Consider the following 23729-nt stretch of genomic DNA (forward strand, 5'->3'; position numbering starts at 1 on the left):
ACTTGGTTTGTGTTTTATATACAGTAGTTTTTATGCTATACGTCCACTTTATTTATACGTTACTGAGCCATCCTAAAGTAATGGACCTCTTCATTTAGTGCATGCTCTGGAAAAAGAAAGCTCTAATCTAACCTGAAAATGTAAAAAGCGTCAAAATTCGGAAGAACCATCTGCTGGAGTGATGAGCAAATTAGTACAAAAAATACGTACCAATCTGGAGTAGGTGATCACTACAAGCTAGTTTTGCATAATTATGAACAATACATTTTAACGCTGTTTCTATAATCACAGATTACTTTCATGTGTAACGAATGTATTTTGAGAAATTGCACTGCAAAACAGGAGGGTGATATTTTAAACAGTGGTCTTTTCTTATGCACACACCACCATCGCTAATGTGCCTGCTTTCGCGGACAAAACCACGAGCGATCCCTCGAATTGTGCCCTTCTTCGAATCGGAATAGATACAAACTTCGGTTGTTTTGGCCATTTAGCACAGATTCGTGCGTGGTTTTTGCACCTGTTGTATTTATAGCATATAAGTTTGCAAACATATTATAAATGTGTGCGTAGCTGGTGGACAGGTGAGAAACTAAAAATGCAGAAGTCATTAGATCATAAATGGAAAGAATAAATGGTACCGCTCTTCAACTTTCCCTACGCTAACTAGGAATTGTAGGCAAACACCAACAGGGAAAAGGATATAAAAGGCATTAGAATAACATTTTCACGATGAAATATGAATAACTGTTGAATCAATTTTCCCCACCAGTGGATTCCAGAAATTTTTTCTTTTATTTTCTAGTGGTGGCGAATTTTAATATACTGGGTATGGAATGTATTAGTAACGAAAATACTAGGAATCCACATTGAGGATGATAGGATAGATGGTCGATATCGAGAACATGCAGTTTTACTCTACGTATCCATAGTATAAGTAGTAGTAATACAGTAATAGTAGAAACGGGTTAGACATAAAATGAGAAAATTAAAGACTTGCCCATATTTTTCTATACATTTTACAATCTGTGTATCCGTATAGTAAAACTGCACCGAGAACAAAACCTAACAAACCCCTGCGGGACTTCTAACCCTTTCCTACCGGTACTACTACTTATACTATGGATCCGTATAGTGAAACTACACGCTACAATCTAATCTAAAATCTACTACCAATATTGCAACACCAAGTATCACTCGTTTATTTCATTACTGGTCTAATTTATTAGTTCATTGTTTGATGTTGTGTTCACTCGAGATGCACACAATCTCGAAAGTCGAAAACCACGGCACGCGGTGTGCTTTCTTCATTTGTCACTTTGTTAAACGAAGGTTAGAGACAAAAGACGACAACCAATCAGAGTCGATTTTACAAATTGAACGAAGTTTACTTAAACGAGGTTTACTGAACTTCGATTTTCAATGGTGCAACAAAAATCCGGGAACCACGTTTAAACTTGAAAGTTTAATTTTGAACGCGTTTAAGTGAACGCTCGTTTAAACTTCGTTGGTGCACACGGCTGTAAATCATGTGAATATGAATACCAATACATTTCCTTTGTGCACTGTTACATGTGCTAAGACTACTATGTATATGGTTAGCGTACACGCATTCAGCGCAGATCTCCTGGAATTGTAGGAGCTCATTCGATTCAGATCCTCTTAAGCTCTAGGTACACGTCTCATATAGCCTCGGTGCTGAATATTATGCTAAACTGCAAATCTATCAATCAATGTGCTAAGACTAATTGACATCAATATGATGTAAATTTGTTTATTCATTTAGTGGATTTTTTTTTAAAAGAATGTCATAATAAGAACTTCCATACATTAATTTATGAATATGCCGGCTCGTATGTGTTTATTTGTTCTCAAATGCATGTAAATGTCTGCCACAGCCATTTATTTGAAGTTTCAGCGAAGAAAAAATAGTTTAAACAGTGTTTCTCAAGGTTTCTTTCGTAGGTTTATGATGAAAGAAGGAAAAAAAAAGTTATTATATATATCCCCTTCTTTCACGTAAATAAATAATACTAGAACTATATGAACTTTCATATCAATGGTTTGTTTAATTACCAACATACTAAGCTGAGTGTTTGCAGCAAGCTTCTATTTCTGTGTGGAAGATCACTAAATGACAATCTCATTGAATCAGTGTGATCTCTTTTAAACTTGTTCGATGATCTGTCGCCATGTTACGCTGACAAACAATATCTCACCATCTACATTGAAACATGGTATCTACATTCAAACGCGAACACAGGCTTCGTTACCATACATACACAGGATTGGAAAGTGATTACAGCGGTAATGTAATATGCAGTGCCTATGTACAAGCTAGCAATTTTTATATATATATGAAGATCAATATTAGTTTCTTCGACATTACAATAATGGTGCTGTCTGATAAGTTATCTCGTACATAGGTAGAAGATTCCAGTCATTTGTATACGAGTATGATAAAATATTTAGTAAACTAAGACAACGAATGAACAAAATATAACTCATTCTAGTATTACAATGGTTTCTTAACATAAAACTTCTCGTCCCATCACTTGTGTAAATTTAAAATTTCGTATTCAATTTAAAATCGTGAAGCATAAATATATGTAAGTCAAGATTACCTTATCTATTGCGTTATTATTCTTATTCTTATTATTTAAAAACGTTATGACTTGTGATTCCCAGTTACGCAACATATTTATTACCAAATTCAATGCTTTTAAGATTTTCAGGGAAAAGAAATTTTGTATTTTTTTTTTTTTAATTGTACATATTCAGTGTACAATATACAGTAATTCATAAATATCGTAAAAAGTTATTGCTTTTGCTCCTCCTTTAAAAGTTTCTCTAATTCAACTATTCACTTCTATTTATTTATCAGGATATTTTGTATTATTCATTTTATATCACAAAACCTCTGTGGTTTTCAAGAGTGTTTTTTAAATACTTTATATCTCTTTCTACGGCAGTTCTACATATTTCTTAAGTTTCTTTCCAATGTCCTAATATCAACTCTATTAATCTTTTCCCGTTTTCGTATAATTTCATATTTAATTGTAAATGTTTTGTTTGAACACTAATAGATAATAATTAGGAAAGTGTGAAGACTCGTACACATCTGTTAAATAACTAAAAGTTTTGAGTTCTCAGCATTTTCAAACTGGGTTCTTCGAGATCTGCTCTTGTGATACTCTTAGATTGCACACTAGATCAAGTCAATTTGTGTATCATACTCTATAGGGTTAAATTATAATAGGTTATCTGGAGGCAGCCTTTAATTATGAAAAATATTAATAGCGAGGAAAACTAATATGTATTTTGTTAATACCAATATAAAATTAAGGGAATTTAGTATTCTAAGATAGTATGAATATACGCTAAAAGAAATTATAAATTTGCATTCGAAAGAAACAAGAGAAGCGTAGTGCGTAGAAAGCTTAGAAACGTTGAATTACCTGATTATAGTTTAATTCATTTTCAAAATGTGGAACAGAGTCAGACATATGTAGTTTATGCAGTACGCAGTGATGTTGAATCTTAAAACTAAATAACGAATATTTTAGTGTTTAAAAAGTTCCTTTTGAGAAAGGAACTTTGCTTTCTTCACGTTGTATTTTCCAAAAAATTAATAAATTCGTTCCTTTAACAGTTAATTCTGATTATATTAATTAATTTATTGAGGGTGTATATATATTAGGGTGGTCCAGAAACATGGCTAAAAATGAAATTTGTGTAGGATACTGCGGCACCCTCTATTTTTCTTACTTCCAATGTTAGTATTATTTTGGTAGAATTTCAGCTTCCTAGTCCCACTGGAAGATGATGCTCAACCACCCTTTTCCTTAGAAATACAGTAGGACCTTTACTATCTGATAGTTTTCGGGCTATTTCTCAGCGCCTATTCAACCGATTTGCACCAAATTTGGAGGGCAAGCTTCTATTGGAATCTTGTTTTGTTTAAAATGTAAAACATATTGGTTGAATAGAAGCTGAGAAATAGCCTGGAAACTGTCGGATAATCGAGGTTTTACTGTATTTTTATAGGTATATAGAAATTTTAATTGTAAAAAAGTTAACTTTTTGCACGCTATAATTTTTATTTAGAAACGACAAATTAGAGAAGCATGTACATTGTAGACACAATTACATTTGTACAATTTACATACTATATTTAGATACATTTATATCGGTGTATACACACATGGAAAGTATAGCAAACACAAATGACGTCCTCCATGGTGGACTACGGTACAGAAAGTCAAGGTCGATAGAATGAACTCAAAAGTGCAAAATAAAAATAAATGCGGAAAGTAATAAACGACAAAGAAAACTGAAATCAATATTGTATCTCTATCTTATTCTGATAAAATAGTGAATGCTTAACAGTTCCACAGTGTCCAATTCACAATTGCAAGGCGTCTATGACGGACTTTTTAGTTGTCTGTGTCGAAACTGCTTTCCGATTTACCTCCACAACTTGCAGGAGAAACTGTTTATCTTCTTCGCCATTTGTTAAGAGATTATTAAACTCCACGAAAAGCTTGATCCCTCTTTTTGCGGCGTCATTCACGACTCGAAGTTGTTTCACTCGCTCTCTGCCTTCCAGATATTCATGGTTCTTCTTCCATTCACCCGGCGGAAGGTTAAGAAATTCCTCTCCAATCTGTGAACTGGAGAGAAGCTTTGCCGTTCGACTGGTTGCAAAATCTCCGAGACTTACTCCTTCTTTAAGTAAGGTTATATCATCTCTCACGTTCCTCTCTCTGGACTCAGGTGTTATTCCTTGGACAATTTTGTTTCTCTCTTCTGCCGTAACTTTGTCTGAGAACAAGGTGAGACCTACCAATTCATCGAAAAGGTACCATAAATGACGCTCGAGGACCTTTCTTGTGGAGTTGCTGATCTCATAATTGATATCTTACTATTTCTGCAACTGGATTCAGAAGTTCGTATCTCCAGCAAGAGCTTCAGCTGCTAGTGGAGTTTGTACCCATACCTTGGTGTAGATAAGTGCTCCGAACAGCACGAAACTCACAAATTGGATTTCCTCCTCCTTCGGCAGCTTGAACATATCACGCTGATCTTGAAAAAGGAAGATTTTCATTACGTAGACTAACTTCTCCATCCACCGAGCGTGGTGAACTGGTCCTGGAGCTCTTCAATGAATCTTGTTAGAGGAAGATCCTAGAACAAGCATCGTCAGCTCGATGAGTCCTTGATAGTCGTCTCTGGGTTGCAATTCCTTTTCGATAGTTTTCTTCAGGAAGTCTACAGTTGAGACCATGCAAATTTCACTTTCCTTCTTGATTTCCAATGGCCGAAAATTCTCTCACTGAACCCTGCCCCAAACCGCCTTCAATCTCTTGAAGATAGGAATACCAGGTGAACTCAAGAAACCATAGCATAGGGTGAAGACTTTTTCCAAAATCAATTCCTTCACCTGGTGACGACAAGCTAACCACAGAAACTCTCGGCCAATCGTGTGTTCAAGAAGAACGCACACCCCATTGATATGACCTGTGTTCAAAGGGATGGTGTCGAAGCTCATGGCCTGCATTTCTGTCGATTAAGTTCCAATGTGTGATAAGGTTATGAAGGATCTTGTCTTCATTCTGCCCTGTCCCTGAATACAATTTTGGCACACCAAGAAGCTTCTCGTGACCATCGCCAGAAACAAGTATTGTCAGACGGTCAACTTTTCCCCCACGAAAATTTCAGGTAAAATTTTCCCATCCCAGTGGATCACGAGAGGATATTCCGGAGAAAATTCTCTCTTCAGGGAATCCGCTCTCTTTTCTTTGAATTTCTCTCGCTCCCTGCGGACTGTACTTCGTAAAAGTGGAAAGGATCTATTGTCGTAACCGAGAGCTGTTGCTATCGGGACCATTAACCGGACTCCTTGGCGATCAGATGTTTTGTTTCAATCCAGGTGTTGTGACCTTTTCCGCCCGTTTCTGTCGTTTCCGGTTTAGACATCCAGCTGGTTAAAATTCCTCATCCGAACTGGAAGAATTTTCGGAGTTTTCTTCTTCATCTGTAAAGCAAACATTGGAAGCTGCTGGTGCTGATGCTGTTAAAGCAATTGCTCTTTGCCTGATTTCTTCTTCTTTGTTTCGTCGCTGAAGAGGTCTCTCGTGCTTTTGTACAAGTGCCTTGTCTTCTGCAGCCAGAAACATCTTACGATTCCCCTTTGGTCTAGGAGAAAAATCGCAAGCGTACTTTATTTTCATAACCGTCAAGGCATCAGCGTGGGCGATATCAAAGAGTGGTTCCAACAACTTTACAAACTCCAACTCCCAACTGCGCTGGGCTTGAAAAGTGCGCCCCTTGTTTTTTCAGCATCAACCAATTGCAATGGATTTTTTTTCTATTTTTACCTATATGTTTTCTCAGAGTTGTAGGAATTGCAGCCTTAAACCACAACATCATCAATTCCTCGGATGTCACCTTGCTCGCATTTCGCACCGAATTATTGTGTGATACCTTTAGGTGATAATGAAACCATGGTAAGAAATACTTCGTAGTTGGGAACTGTTTCAACCTTAATAGCGGCAGTAAGTCACGAACGCCAAACAGGAAACCTTCGTTACTCGAGCGAGTTGATGCCATTTTGTGACAAGTTCAGAACAAAACACCATTAAAATCACTTCGAAACCTAGGTTGAATCGTACTTACAGTTTTGTCCCGAACTCAGTTTAACTTACTATAACTCATTTAATAATTACTAATAATAAAGTCTATACTTAAATATTGAACAGTTGAATAAAAAACAGTAACCTTAGCCATGTCTCACTAATTGTATATGTGTACCTTGTAATAGAATAAATAAGGAATGTCTCACGTATATGATATGCTTTTAAAAATGCTATATATAACAAAACAAAATAATGGGGAAATGTGATCTTTTACGGGGTCGTTGAGCACCATCTTCCCTTTGATTTAGAAATCCAAAATTTTACCCTAAAGTTACTATGTATGAATGTAAAAAACTTACGGGGTGCCCAGGTTGTAGCACAAAGATGATTTTTTTGGACCATCCTAATATATATATATATATATATATATATATATATATATATATATATATATATATATATATATATATATATATATATATATATATATATTCGGGAGAGCCTGCAAAATTCTTTGCTCCTAACCCGTAACCGTATCCCAATATATATATATATATATATATATATATATATATATATATATATATATACACTTCCCGTTTCTCGTGGGAAAACTGTAGTCAATCATAGTTAAAAAAGAGTTTTATTAAAGACTATTTTCTTATTACAGGTCTCTGTATGTACTAAAAGTTAGAGTATATATGAAGCAAAAATTGAAAAGCAATGAAAAATTATATATTTACATTAAAAAACGTACTTAGTGAAAGGAGTTAAGAATAAAAATATAACAAAATGCAGAATTCAGTCTTTCGTTAAACCAGTGTTGTTAGGATATGGATATGTCTTTCGTTGTTCATTAACAACCTGCAAAATGCATTAGTTTTCTTTTTCATCCTCTGTCAGGGTGTTCTGATATTATTGAATCAATTTCACTCCTCTCCCAGTTACGTTGTTGACAACTACTATACTTTTAAATGTTTCCAACTCAGGTTGGAAGTTGAATCTTTCCATGTGGATAAACAGTCTTTTAAGAAATTTGTATTTATTGAAAATCTAGAAAAAATATATTGTTGATTCTGAGGAAATAAAATCATAGAAGTATTTTTATTTCAGGAATTTATATTTCACCTACTAACCATGTATCTTTGTATTTGCTATTACATTATTATTTATATGTACATTAATTTCCTGTATCACTGCCCTTTAAAGTCACGATTATACTCGCTACTTTTTTAGTATATACTGAAAGTCAGTTAACAAAAAATGTAAATGATGCAGTTTCTGAAGTTAGGTGTCATAGGAAAATTTTAAAAATTATATTATATTTACTCATTTGGAACAACAAAAACAACGAAAACTTTGTTCACGTTCCTTTAAAAGAAGTGGACGAAATCCTTAGTTCGTTCTATTAAAAAAGAAAGTCCAAACATATTAATAAGCAGTTTTCAAACCACCCAGCATAAATTGATTTCCGCTTGAAACGCTTCCATAGAAGTTCATAGTGAAATTCTAAGACAAGATATGGCATAGGCTATATGCAGTGTTCGAAGTGGGGAAAAAGCAGAGGCGGTATGTTTTATTACGATTTTAACTCGACATACCGTCTATCAGTGTTGAAATACAGTGAGGGTAGTTGCCTAAAACATTGCATTTTTATTTACATAATGACTGAAAACGATTGGAGAGCTTCTCTGTAGTTACGAAGCGGGAGACATGAAAAGACTTTAATTCCTCACCAACAACTTTCTGAAAAAAATAAAATAAAAAATATTCCCCTATGTTCTATTATCGAAAATTATACACGAAAATCCTCAAAACCCAAGTTTTATCTATATTAACAATTTCGTGTGGGGAAAACACTCGGACCCCTCACTCACTGAGGTTTAATCCAAACCTCAGAAAATCCGATCCCCCACAGCAGACAACCCCTAAATAATACCCATGCTCAATACACGACCTTTATATGCATTAAGATAAGACGGCACACATATATAAGAAAATTAAATATGACACATCAAAATATAAACTAGATGAATTTCTTTGAAGATACCTCATTTTGAAAACAAAAGATAGGAAAATAATAACAAAAATGTCTGGATTGTCAACTTAGAAATTATTTCTACATAAAAAAATTAAATCTTTTTACGCGCAAAACTATTCGTGAATTACTGTGTATAAAAATGGATTTAATAAAGGTATTTAGCATCTACTCTCCAGTGATGGTATGTCTTGATCACTGAAAAACCAGAGGCGGTATGCCTTCATCAATGAAAAACCAGAGGCGGTATCGCATACCACCGCATACCGTCTCACTTCGACCACTATATATATGTATAATGACTGTACTGGAGTTTTGAAAGTTGAAAGAGCTATACAAGAAAAAAAGCAGTCTTTATCAATTTCGTATTTTATCAAAATTATTTATAGATTTCTTTCTTCTTCTTCTTAGTATTATTGTATTCACGATTTTCAGTTTGTATATACACACATGAAAGAATTACCAAGAAATAAAATAGAAACATTATCACATACACACACAAGTAAAATAAATCGTAAGAAGCTTCTTGGCTGACTTTCGAATCGTCAGTTTGAAGAAGAAAATGAAGACCGAAGAATGGCAAAATGATTTTATCTAATCTACAATGTCTCCTACATTATTTACAAGTTTTGCTTTACACATGGGTGATATAGTGTATAGTTTTCAAGTTTCAGTACAAACAAACTTGGTGTTTATTGAATGAAAATTCTACAAGTTATACCCTTTTTCTTTGGTTTGATCTTTTTTTTTTTTTTTCTTATTTCCTTCTTAAACCTGACGATTCATGTTATCCTACAGGGAGAAGAAGTAGAAAGATACAAAAGGAAAAAAAAAAAAAGCTTAACTGAGAAACGTCACTTCCGGACTTACATATTGGCTTCAATTCTGTGATAACAAAGCTGCTATTCCTGAGTTAATGTATTTGATTTTATTCCTTTCTTTCCATTTCCTCTCACTGTCTTTTGATGAATTATCAGCGAAAGTGTGTACTGATATATGTTTTTAATTGTCACGTATTATGACTAGCGATGGGCTAAACCGGTTTTTACAAAAAAACTGGGAACCAGTTTTTGAGTCGGCCACTAATTATTACTATTTGCATATGTGTGATAGTGTTGCTGTCTTTTTTCTAGTAAGAGTTTGTTTTCCATTCTCGCTTCGGGATTTCTGTGTTCCAGCGATACGCATAGTGGTAGTATTTCTTATAAAATAGCATATAGGCCTATATCATAAAATATTTTTTGAACAATATTTATTACGTGGCTCTTCTTCTTAGTGCTGTAATAAATACTATTATTGGGGTCTATACTACCTGAAATATTTGGCGTTGCACTGGGAGAATAATACGCACAATATTTGAAAACAAGAAAGGACTAAGTAAGACAAAAAATCGAAGAGCAATGCGTTTGGCGTTGCCCCTGTCAGAAAATAGGAATCAAATAGAATAGAAAGCATCAAGTAACGCCTTCGGTATTTCCAGTGTAGAAAATAAGGAACCGAATATAATAAATAATGACAACCAAGGCCTTCGGCGTTACCCTTGTCAAAAGTAAAGAATCGAGCAAAAAAATATCCTCTAGCAATGCGGAGCCAGCTGACATCCACATTATTTACTAGGGCTTAAATGTCATTAGGACTGTCACCAATCAGCTGAGCATTCCCGAAAATTGTGGATTCGATACTAATGTCTTTCGTTTTCGATTATTTTTAAATCGCAAACCCCTGGATGTGTTCTACCCCCACAATATTTTTCCAAATTGTAAGTTATATGTGTATGTTAACTTGTTTTTTGAAATCAGTTTACAGCATACCGAGTTTCATCTTCCTAACATGAATCACACGTCAAATAGCCGACTTCTTTACACGGATTTTAAACCATCTTTCCCCATTGAAGCCCCCTCATAACCTCTTTAACATAGGAATCAAAAAAATCTGTAATAGCCTACGGTCTCTTTCAGACTGTCTCTTCGGTAAAAATTACTTTGAAGTATGCGAAGTCAACTGTGTGTATTTATGTACCGGACAAACATTCACTTTTATATATTGTATAAGATAAACTTCGTATATTTAAAACAGGGGAGGCCTTAGGATTTTAATTTTGGGTAGGCTCGCTCCCTCGCTTATGGATACATATACATATTTGATTGATTAATGATAGTAGAAAATTACTTTTACAGTAGTGATCGATGCTATTTGTTAAATCTACAATTAATATAAATAGTGGAAAATATATTTATTCTTTATTGTATCTTTTAGCGTTTATATATTTTTTTAAAAATTTTGGGGTAGGCCCGTGCCTACCTGCTAAAGCCGTCGCTGATTTAAACTTTGATTAATTACGTAAGGTACAACATTATTCGTCCAATATTGTCTTAACTCCATAGAACATTAATTTTTATTTCTCGATTTATATACTGAGAGTTACTATTTCGTAATTGATTAGATATTTCTCTTAATTCTGTAGTTTGTATTTAAAATTTTATAAAAGGAATAAATGTTATTTTGGAGAATTGATTTTCTTCAGTCTTGGGAAGTAACGTAACGCAAGTAACGCGTTACTTTTTAAGTAACGTTTCCTAGTAACGCATTACATTTTTCTCAAAGTAACTGTAACGGTTACTTTTTTTGCGTTACATTTCGAATAAGTAATTACAATATATATATATATATATATATATATATGTATATATATATATATATATATATATATATATATATATATATATATATATATATATATATATATATATAGAGAGAGAGAGAGAGAGAGAGAGAGAGAGAGAGAGAGCATGAACTATGTCAGTGACCGACATACAGAGAAACAGATAAGATCTTAGTACTTCCTGTTTTTGGAAGATGAGTATAACCTCAGGAAAATCACATGTACTGATTGCAAGCACCTGTAAGATTTTGTCATAGATTTTGACAGCTCCAAATCAATACATTCAGCGAGTGGCCTACAAGTGCAATGGTGGTCCATTTTACTTTGATTGGTGTTGTTTTTATAAAGATCTAGAACGAAAATATTTTACAGTTCGAATATTTGAAAGAATACTTTTTCTTAAAAGCTGAGGATGATTGTGGACAGAATTTAAAAGTAAAGTGTCTGAAGCAGGGGTAAAAGTGGATCTGAAAAGGTAAGGAGACGCATGGCGTAACGACGTCCCCGTGCCAATCTTTGCCGATTGATATTTCTTTAGAAAGTGGGTAGACGCCACAGATATTTTCTGAAAGTAGGGGGACGGCGTCCACTCGCGTTCTCCCTCACTTTTATCCCTGGTCTGAAGTGAAGCGAGAAATATTTATTAATAGCTAGGGTGCCATAATTAACGATATACAGTAAGGGGGTAATATTAATAAACTGTGTTCTAATTACTAGAAAATAGTTTGTTGTTGGTATGTAATATTGGAGTTCTTTCAGATCAGTTTGCGTATCCTAGAGTCCAGTTGATTATAGAGTTTAGAACAACGAGCTTTGAAAAGCATGTATCGATTTTAGAGTTACTGGCAAGTTTTGATTCACCCCCAGTTCATGTGTTATTTTATTAGTTATACTATTTTATTAGCAATGCTGCTATATATTCTGTATTTTTAATTTTTACATAACAATGTTATAATTAATTTAGCAGAATAATAATAAGCAATCATTTTTTCTAACGCAGTATGGCATTTTAGTCAGTGTTACATTATATGAAAATGTTCATATAGCTGTCAAGTAAGAATTTGTTCTTGCATCTACATAAAGCGATTCAGAACGTGAAATATTGCGTTTATGAAGTCAGCGAAGCACATCAAATTTCCAATAAAGTAACTGTCCACATAAAAGGATATAGCAACGCTACTATTATCAACCTACAGTTCTAAATATTTATGATGATTGGGGAAAATCGGAATGTGCAATAATAATACGGAAAATTGAAGTAATAAGATTTTTTTTTTTTTTTTTTTTTTTTTTTTTTTTTTTTTACATATTCAAAGTTTCGGAGGTAAAAGTAACGCGTTACTTTGGAAGTGGGGTAACAGTTACTTTTTTGAGACAAGTAACGCGTTACTTTGGAAGTGGGGTAACAGTTACTTTTTTGAGACAAGTAACGCGTTACATTTTTACAAGTAACTTACCCAACACTGATTTTCTTTAACAGTGTTGGTGTCTAAATATTTAAAGATCTATAGTCCAGTACTATAATCAAATTTTCGTCGTTCGATTGTTTTCATAATAATAATAATAATAATAATAATAATAAATTACAAAGATTACAGAAATAAGTGTTGCCAAGTTTTGGCGGAAAAAACTAATACAAACAAAACTAGAATAATTCTGTTACTGGTAATAATAAATAAAATATAGCTAAATAATAATATTTAATGATTTTATAATATTAATAATTAATATCGTCCAATTTTAGTGTTACTTGTTATCACTAGTAATAGAATCCGGCTAGGTTATATATATATATATATATATATATATATATATATATATATATATATATATATATATATATATATATAAATCTTCCCAGGACTTGGCAGCACGTATTTCTTCAATTCTTTGTCATCTGTGATTCACCGTTCCATGCTTGACTCATACATACATTCTTGTGTTCTCTACTTCCACCCATCTCTTCTTTTCTCTAAGTTTGAAGATGAACTTGTCAGTTGAAATATAGCAGGGTTTTTTTTTTTTTTTTTCCTGTTCATTTTAGCAGCCATAACGATTTACTACATATTTATTACAAGAAATTTTGTCCTGATCAGCAGAAAAAGAAAATTTGACTTTCTGATAGTAAATGTACTATAAAGATTTATGTATTTATTTTTTCATGAATAGATTTTGCATATAAGCTGCATCATTTCAACGAAATGCATCCCGGTCAAACACGAGCTAGTATCATTTTAATAATTTATGAATTTCGCATTACATCTGCGGAGAATCAGTGTTCGTGTATTTGTCAATACTCTGTTGTGTTCAGCAGTACATAATAGATTCGATTCCCTGGTTATTGCTCAGAAATCTATACCTCACTCATACGTATTTAAGTCATTACTTATTCATCCTTGTCAGGTTTTCTTTATTTCCATTAAAAAATCTGCTCTTTTGTGTTCAGGGTGAGAAACGTTCTTAATATTAGCGATAATTGTATTTAAATTAATATCAAAATAATTTTAGATAAGTTCACAAATTTTACTTTGGCTTTATTGTCTTATTATATATAAAAGTGAATGTTCGTATGTTTGTCCGGTATAAAAATCCATACCGTTAAGTTGGCATACTTTTAAGTAATTGTATTGAAGAGACGGAAATTTGGAACAGACCGTAGCCTATTTAGAATTTTTGATGCGTATGCTAAGGGGTGGAGGGACACTTAAAGGGGAAGAGAGAGAGTTTAAAATTTATGCCAAAAATTGAGTATCTCATGAGTTCTTCATGTTAGGAAGATGGAATTCGGTATGTAAATTCTTGTTTTGAAAGCAGTTTGACGTACACATATAACTTTCAATCTAGAAAAATTAATATAGAGGTAAGACACCTTTACGGGGTGGGAAATTATCGAAAACGACCGATATTAGTGTCGAATCCATAGTTTTCGAAATCACTGAGGTGAATAATGACACTCTCGAAACTGTCTAAGTCCACGTTCAGACCTCATCGACATAGGGGTAGGAAGAATGAAAAATAAAAGGTTTAAACTTACCAAGATTACTGTCAAATCGACAGTTTTCGGGGTTATTAAGCTGACTAGTGTCTATTCTGATGACATTTAAGTCCAAATTTAGTCAAGAACTTGTCAGCTGGCCCTGAAATTGATTGGGGCAACACCAATGGCATTACTAGTAGTTATTTAAAGCAGTTCTTTATTTTTAAATATTGTGCGCAAACATTATTCTCGTGCGAAGCCAGACATTCCTGCTAATAATAAATACTGAAGATACTTAGTACCTTCGGTATAAATAATATGCAGCGATATTTTTCTTTTCCTGAGCCAATACATATGTAAGCTGAGAGTTTGTATGGTATGGTTCCTTTTTTACTTAAAGAAATACAATAGTTACACGAATAAACAAATAACCATTGAATATACAGGAGTCCCAAAGCAAGTATACGGTATTTCATAGATGGAATTGTGGAATTCTATTAGATAATGTAGATGACAACAATCACGTAGTCATATTACGCAATGTTACCAAACTGTTGTTCCAATATTAAAGCAAACTTATTTTCCTTTCTGTAAGAAATTTTCTCAGCAACAATATTAACTGACCATCCCATTCACCTGACCTGACACTTATTAACTTCTTCCTGGGGAGAGGGCGGAAGGAGATGAGGGGTGTTGTGAAGGATAATAATACTTGTGAAGAAATAATAATACTAATAAAAAAAACTAGACAGTGGATGTATTTAACAATGGATGTATGTATGAGGGTTTATTTGATAATTATCTCAGGTCAGTGATACTGACTGGGACTTTGTCATGCTGTGTTACAGTATTCGAGACAGGTTCCAGGAATGTTGTAACGTTGATGGAAAACATTTTGAACACTTACGAAATCAAACAGTGTGGCCAAGCCAGTACCTGTACCCCCCCCCCAAAAAAAAAGGGTAAACAAAACGCCACACAATACATGAATATATACTTATTTTTGAATTATCCTATATAAGCTGCTAAAAAAAATGCTTAAAATAAAGTATATTAGAGATCACCCTTATTATTTGCGTTCACTAAGATATTATTATTGTTGGTATTTGAATTTTATACTCTCATGAATTTTAGAAATATAAAGTTCATCATCTAACTTTTACATTTTGATGAATACTAATAACTCTAAGTTGATAAACATATACAACATATTACAAACTTACAAACACTCAACAGCAGTTACAAATTGATGTGGTTGTCAGGCGAGCGTCATTTTTCTTCCTCAAAGCTACCGGCTGTAGTATTGTTAAATAAAATATCGGCCTTACCACATTCATTATAGATGACTTCTCTTGTATTTCGTAGACAATGACTATTCTTTTGACAGGGAAGTTGGTTAAGGAAGATACTTTAGACATGAAATTTGGTAAATTTGGTAACTTCATATGTAATTTCAATCGTACGTATAATTAATTTCGATAAAAATTTCATGTAAAACTCCTTTCTTAACTAAACTTTTCCGAAAACTCTGAATACATTGGATGTCTGTTTTACCGTCAGAGTACTCCAGGTACCTAATTGACAAAGGTTCGGTGAACCTCTAGGGCATTTTGTGATCGATGGCAGAACGAGAGCAAATCCCTTCCTCATTAAACCCAAGTGTTCCAATCAGTAAGTACACATGTTAACCGACATGGTATAAAACGGAATTCAGTTTGAAAAAGAAAACCTTTAAGAACCTCAAAGGGTACCAGGATCTTGAACCTCAGCTGTGTACATACTAAAAATTAAATGTTTTTGTCTTTTTATTGAGTTATCAAGATTTTCGACTAATTTATGTGTGAAAAATGTTTCAAATACTATCTCTAACTACTTTAAAATGTTTGTATAAGAAATTAAAGTATGAGGCTGCTGAAGCAAGCTTGTAAGAAATGTAGGTTGAATTGAAATGTTCGAGAACTTTTGTCTTAGATAAGAAACAAAATAAATTTAAGTTAATGAGCCATGGACCACGTTAAGAAAACACAAAACAGCTATCAGAAATTCCGATACAACATTTACAATTTTATTATCACAATATATTTTGAATTATAAGACTGTGACTGACTTCGTAAGATTTATTTTTTTATTTAATATATTTAATCTTTTTCTCATTACAGGTTCTCGCGACGTTGTTGACAACGACCGAAATGCCTACTGCTAGTGACCCGCAGCAATCCCTAAAGGTTGACAGTAAATCTTATTAGAAATCGTTGTTTATTTCATTTTCTTATTTACCTGTCCATTAGTTTTAGACTTTGTTGTGCATGTTTTTCTTAAATGTAATTAATTGAATTAGCATTTGAACAAACACATTAGATTTGTGTAGAAATTCTATTGGTGGTTATTTGATTGTTTTTCAGTTTGATTTTTTTTTTCTATATTTCGTCGAAGTATAGTATAAAGTTTATCACTATATAAATTGTGATCAGTTTTTTTCCCTGACAGTTCGAAGGAAATCTAGTCTCCATAAATTAGGAAATTTTACCTAGTTTTGCTTTAAATAAAAATAAAATAAAAATAAAAAATAAAATTAAAAAAAAAAAAAACTGAATACTAAGGAAAAATACTCGAACGTATCAGTCATAAAAGACAGTACTTATGGTTTCGTTGAAACAAAGTAAACGAAGTTTCTTCCAGTAGTTTCGATGGCCTTATGCGACCGTCGTTATCATGAACACTAGTGATTTCAGAAAGTCCTTCTGATGGAGGGACTGGGAAAGGAAAATTAAAAATAATCCTGTGAATATACTGGTAACCCTCTTGAACATGAACGGATTTATAGTTTGAGGTGGAGGAATATTTTCCAATCCAAATCATTAGTGATCAAGTCAGAGACGCCAATGAGATGTTCAGTGACTGAAGTAGAGCTATCAAAGAAATTATATTGGTCTAAGCTGTCGTATTCTGATTTGCAATTTGAATTGAAAAAATTGAAAACCTGTACTAACACATCGAGCAGCTGAAAACAGAATGTGAAAATGGAATCCACCAACATTCACTAAATAATAATACTTTAAACGAATAACTTAAAATCTATAAAATATTAACAGAAGGTGATTCCAGTAACATGCTAGCCTGCGTAAAATGGAGATTAGAAAGCTGGAGATGTGTTAAGAAGATCCTCTTCCTCTGATTTGATTTGGAATTTTTCTTAGTACATATTTTACCCATTAGATGTGCTTTGTTTGATTAGTTTTGTATTTGCTCGTTACATATGTTACTTCTACACATTTTAATGGGTTATTTCTTGTTTTACTTTAATCGTTTTACTGGAGTGAAAACCTTGTTTCAGACAACTAAATACATTAATTGAACATACTGCTGGTGTGTTAAATTTTGGTGAAATGCATTTTATGTAAAGTGGATGGTATTGGTATAAATACGTGAATTTGGCAACTCGCAATAAAGCTGTCAGAAACATTATATAACTGTAAGGTGTAAAATAGGCATGGTTTTACTATTAGTCCAATCCCGAAATGAATTGCTGTATTTAGAAGAAAAAATGTAAGTTACAAATGCAAATATATTAATAAAAATTCCGTCCAAGAACATGAATGAAACATATGAGACTTCTCACCCTGGGAATCAGAAATATTCTCAGATCATATAATCACTTCCTTACATGAATAAAGAAAACACCCTAGAATACTTAATAAAAAATAATACGAAAAGTAAATCTGAAAACAAACGAACTAGTTTTCTACTGAAAATGATGTTCACTCAAGAAACTAACTACTAATATACACAGTGACCCACAAGTAGGGATACAATCTAGTAGTGACTAGGTGATGGCTTTATTATGTGAGGTTCACTGTCCAGCGATGGTATCATTTGACCAGCTTTATACAACTGTGGACGGTAAGAATTACTTAGACATGTTGTGCAATATATTGGTACCACAGCTCAAAACTAGGACTGGTTTCGACTAATTGTTCTTCCAACAAGATAAGGACCCTGACAATTGACACATTAAATGAGTTCGTTCATCTTACGAATGTTTAGGATATTAATGCTGACTGAAATTTGTGTTGTACTGTACACCGTATCGTGGATAGGTTCCAGGAATGTTGCAATTTTATTGGATGACATTTTATAACTGACACACTTTATTAAGCAATATTTCAAAGTCATTATCTGTACGGAAAACAAAATGCCGTAAGTAACTAAATATGGTTGATACAAGACTAAATACTTACTTTTGAGCCATCCTGTAATTTATCATTCATGTAAAGAACAGTAGCAAGTATTTAATAAAGTTTCTTGAAGATCCATTAACTTCATTATTAACCCGCGTCAGGTACCATGGGGTCAAAATTGACCCCAGTGTTCTTCACGTTCTTCACAGTGCTGTGACTTTTAATACATTCGAAATTGCTTCTAGCCTATTTGTGCTTTTGTTTGTATTTTCACTTTGGTTTCAGACAGGAATTATGCTTACTACAGACTTGTGCTCGGGTTTACCTAATGAAGGATATTTGTTAGTATAAGTGTTTGGAGTCAAAATTGACCCCATGGTACCTGACGCGGATTAATCTAGAGCAAAATCACCAAATTTGAGTAGAGCCCATTATGAACGCTGTAACCTGCATTTACCATCAGTAAGACCATAGAACACGTATAAGATGATTTGTTTGAATTCCAAACTGTCAGAAGAAAGACAGGCTAAATCGTAATGTGAGGTTTGAAATGTACAATATACGAGAAACAATCACAATTATATTTGCTTAATAAAATCCCTTTTCTATTTTTTAAATATATATGAAAGTTTCGAAAATGTAATAAAATAAAAAAGATTTGAGATAATGTGACACACAGTCGATCGTTTTAATTTATTATGTAAATATATGCTCACATTATAGGAATCCCATTTTTAATTTTTCCTACAGTGTTAAGTTTTTTTATAATATTGTCATAATTTGTTGCAAATTTCGTGTATTTATTCAATCTTTTCGATTCTTCGTATACGTCCGTTAGTCATGTCTTAATTTTACTAGCGTATATGTGGGGGTAGTGATACTAATAAGCAATTTTGTTGCTCATTGAAATATACACTGTATATATATTTAGGAAAATTCTTTTAAATTGTGTGAATTTACATTATTTTGGTATTACCATATTCTAATATTTGGGATAAATATTTTCAAAAATTATTCAACAAGAAAAATCCGATGATTGGTAAAAATAGGCGGATTATATTCATAATCTTTATATGCTTTAACGTAAACGTTGCCATGGAAATAGATGCGTGAACTCCTGATTTGAGGAACGTCTGAGCTTAAGAATAGTTAGTTGATGGTGGTAAAAGATGGAAGCCGATTGTGTTTAATATCCGTTCTGGAATATATTTAGCAGTTTTACTAATTTCATTTCATTCCATAAGAAGTAAGGTATATTTGGAGACTGAAGTATAATTAGTAAAACTCAAAAAGAAGTACTGAACTGAACTTGTGTGTATGTTGGGAGGAGAGGGATGTAAAACACCTTAAGTGAGAAAGTGCCTCTATATTCTTTGATATAACTTATTTTATCATCTTGCTTATTACCAAATCTTGAGCCTTGACCTAAACTGAATCCTTATTTGGTTAGATTATTCTTCAAAATTAAATTAAATCTGAATATAATGTTTTGGAAGTTTTTCATATTCAGTTCAAATTACTTTACTGGCAGAAGTTGAAAGTTTGAAATTATGGAAAAGGCAGCTAACATGATTCGTGGCTAGTTTTGTTTCAGTCCCTCCTTCCAAAGAGTGAAACGACTGTATTTCCGAGCACTGCTCAACATTTTTACTAGTTGGCTGAATTAATAATGTTTTGGCAAAAGGAAAAGGTCTTGGTGAGCAAAAATGTAATTTTGGTTTTTAATTCAATGACTTTAAATTCACAGTAGGGACAAAATCTTCAACCCAGTTTTATTCTGTAGAATATTAGTAATTAATTCGTAGATGTTTATAGCAAATTAATATCAATGAAACAAATACAGTTTAGCGGATACTTTCATGAAAAATGATTCTTTGCTAGTGTTTACAAAATTAATTATTGCAAATACATAGATCTGATTACCTCCTAGTTTGATTCTGATACAGATGCATGCTTAGTGGCCCAAATGGAGTTATATTTTGATAATATTGGTGTTTAATTCTAAGTAATGAAATGTGAATTATAAAATACGACTGGTACGTAGTTTCTGTGTATGTAGGGGCCAATACAGAGATTGTTCAGTCTACATTTAGCCAACTTCGACTTACCTAAAAATTTAGAAGAACCATGGCGCCAGGTCTGCAAATGCTCGATGTGTTTCCCTTGGTTTCAAACAATAGTCCGACAGCGTAATTTCCACTGTAATAGGCTTTTCTGAAGAACTGGGAGGGGAATCTTGTCCCATTCCCTTTGCACAGCTTTCCACAGTTGTCCCACGCCGTTTTCCCAAAGCCCACTTCAGCAATCCAAATCAATCAACAATAGTCCATAGGACTTGCATCTGGAGATTTAATAGGTACCTCATTGAAAGATATCACCTGTATACCACTTGCCTCCTCCATCTCCCTATAGAATGCGAGGGACGATCGTGAGGTATGTGATGAGGCCTTCTCCACGTGAGTGCGCACCAGATTGGCGTCATTTCCGTACATTGTTGAAATCTCATGCTCGTAGATCGGCCGCATGATCTGCTCCTGAAAATACTGCGAATTTATTTTGCAGTTCTTCGCCACCCTACGAATCTTCAGTTTACCTCGGTAACAGTAGCCAGTAACGACCATGAACCCTTTTGGGAAGGATTCTTTACAGACACGGACCCACGTTCTGAAGTTCTTGGCGCCTTTCTCTCGGTACATGATGGGTCTCGGTTTACCGCAGTCGGAAAGGTAAATCCATGCTTCATCGAGCGTTACGACGTACATCCATCTTTGTTTTGCCAGATGCCGTTCGTACAGCTTCCGGGCGTTACACTTTCGTTCCTTTTGGTGGGCATCCGTGAGAAGATGGCCGCCAGCTTTCATGACTTTCTCCAGCTTGAGTTGATGGTGTAACGTCCGTCTCACAGTCCCCAAAGACACGTCAAGACGATTAGCCATACACCTTTGTGTTGGCGGATTTTCTTGCATTGCCATTTTGCGAAGTTTTCTCTGCATGGTGGAGGTGGCCTTGGTGCATTCCCGCTTCCTAGGCAACTTCGTTGGTGATCCAAATGGTGGAGCTTTGTTGCCCTTGTACTTTTTAATAACATTTTTTATTCCACATAAACTGATGTTCCAACCATTCTTCTTGCACTGTTTTCTAATCCCAGAAACACTAATGTGGGCGTCATAAAGAGCTGCAACATAGCCTTCCCAAAACCGGCTTAGTTTGGGCGGCATTTTGGTCACAGAGCGGAAACAAACTTAACACAACACTCACAACAATGGTCCTGTTTTGGGCGTTATTGTCGTCCGCGCGGAAAAACAACTCCGTTCCCAGGAAGCCACTGCACAACACTGCAGGACGTCACGAGCCAAGTCGGGTGAGTCCATTCTGCCCGGGAGGGGGAAGGAACGAAATCTGCCAAACGCAGGCTGAACAACCTCTGTATTAGAGTAAGTTAGTGAAGTATGTTATAAAATGTACAGAAAGCATGCAAGGCTATTACAATAATTTTGATTAGATGTGTATCTTGATGTTGCATGTACAGAAAACAACAATTTCATGCTTCATAAACTGTGCATTTCAACACCTAAGTACAACTTCGTAAGAACATTTGAAATTTATTAAAAATTTGAGAATTGCATAATTATTGAAAACCGATTACCGCTACAACTATTGTGAAAGTGTGAATTAATTCAGATCAACTGTCACCAAATATGTTTATTACAGATTTTTCTCTTTCCTTTTTAAAATATTTGACAGATTTACAATAATTCAGATTGTCGTTGCGAAAGAATATTAATTATTCTTTTTTATTTTTAATTTAAACCTCGTTCTTAGCATTTGTAAGGATATACGGCGGATTATTGAAAAGTTCGTGCGATCACCTAGAATAAATCCGCTTGGAGAACTCTGACACTGTAATTAGTCCTTTTATCATTATGTACGTAGTCACCGTGCACAGCGACATATTTTTGCAAGCGGTTCTTCACTTTCCGTAAGCCCATTTTGTAAAAGTTTGCAATTTGGCTTTGAAACCATAGTTCAACCTCAGAAAAACGTCATCCCTTTTGTCAAAATTTCGTCCTCTGAGTGGACGCTTCATTTCTAGGAAGAAAAAGAGGTCACTTACTGCTAGATCCACTGAGTATGGAGGTGGGGCAATATTTCACATCCTAAGTCCACTCACTCCCTTTATCATGGATGCAAGGGTGGAATGAGCTGGTGCGTTGTCTGACAACAGTAACGCCCCTTTTGTGACCAATCCACGATTTCTTCTTCAGTTCCTCTCGTAACTTAGTCAGGAGATGGGAATAATAGATACTAGCAATAGTTTGCCACTGTGGTAGGTAATCTGTCATGATGACTCCTTCACAGTCCCAGAAAACGGCAAGCATTACCTTTGCAGCATATTTGTGCACTTATGCCTTTTTAGGGGCGGGGAAGTAGGGCTATTTCCATTGTATGCTCATTTCCTTTGTTTCTGGGTCATAAAGATAAAGCCAACTTTCATCTTGTCACTAGTCTGCCAAAAAAGTCCTCTCCATCCACTTCGATGCAACATTTCTCTTGCAGCGTTCTCGCTATTTTTCTTCTGAAAAGTTGTAAGCAATCATTTCTCCCACCGTGCTGACACTTTCTGAAGATGTAGCTGGCTGTGAATGATATTTCAGACAGGCTCATAACTCATACCTATTGCACACATAACACTATACCTCAAGCTTGTCAATCATCGCACCTTCAATGATTTGCTTGAAAAAGAAAGCAAGAGTAGTAACGAGTCTAGAATTTGCATGGTTAATATACAAGGGCCTAACTATAAAATGCATGTTCAAGGGCGTTCGTAGTCCGTTACTTTCTAGGTGATTGCACGAACTTTTTGATACCTCCTCGTACCTAACAACTGCTAAGATGGCGTCCCAATTTACGTAAATGATTACACATTAATATTATTATCATCAATACATATACGTTTTTAAATAGTAACTATAAGTGAAGGCTGAACAGAAAGTAGCGTCTCCAGCCGAGGATTTGCTTTGTTCTCCTTGAATGAAATCTTATTACTTTTCCATTCTTAGTATTATAAGGAATGTGAAATAAATCCAGACTAAATACTAAAATGTTGTGGTGCGTCGGAATGCAGTTGCATCTCTGTTGGAGGGAGATGGCTAAAATTGGTACCGTATATGGAAAGTTATTGCATAAAAGTGAACTGATTATCTAAATATAATTTGATTAATAAGTTGCCTAATAT

The 23729-nt window shown here is 34.1% G+C and overlaps 2 long non-coding RNA genes across 10 annotated transcripts in view; one reads left to right on the top strand and one right to left on the bottom strand.

The window, feature by feature from the left end:
• LOC145664599 (uncharacterized) overlaps positions 1–23729 on the bottom strand; it is a 485044-nt gene that overhangs the window by 89568 nt on the left and 371747 nt on the right. The gene's annotated exons all lie outside the window — the stretch shown is intronic.
• Positions 1–23729, top strand: part of LOC145664600 (uncharacterized) — a 220733-nt gene that overhangs the window by 41734 nt on the left and 155270 nt on the right. For both annotated transcript variants that reach the window (XR_014127495.1, XR_014127496.1), the window contains exon 2: positions 16475–16540. This is a non-coding gene — a long non-coding RNA (uncharacterized LOC145664600). The remainder of the gene's footprint in view (positions 1–16474; positions 16541–23729) is intronic.

Source organism: Thermobia domestica, chromosome 11 (genome assembly GCF_964235325.1).
Source record: "Thermobia domestica chromosome 11, izTheDome1.hap1.1, whole genome shotgun sequence".
Classification (NCBI taxonomy): Eukaryota; Metazoa; Arthropoda; class Insecta; order Zygentoma; family Lepismatidae; genus Thermobia; species Thermobia domestica.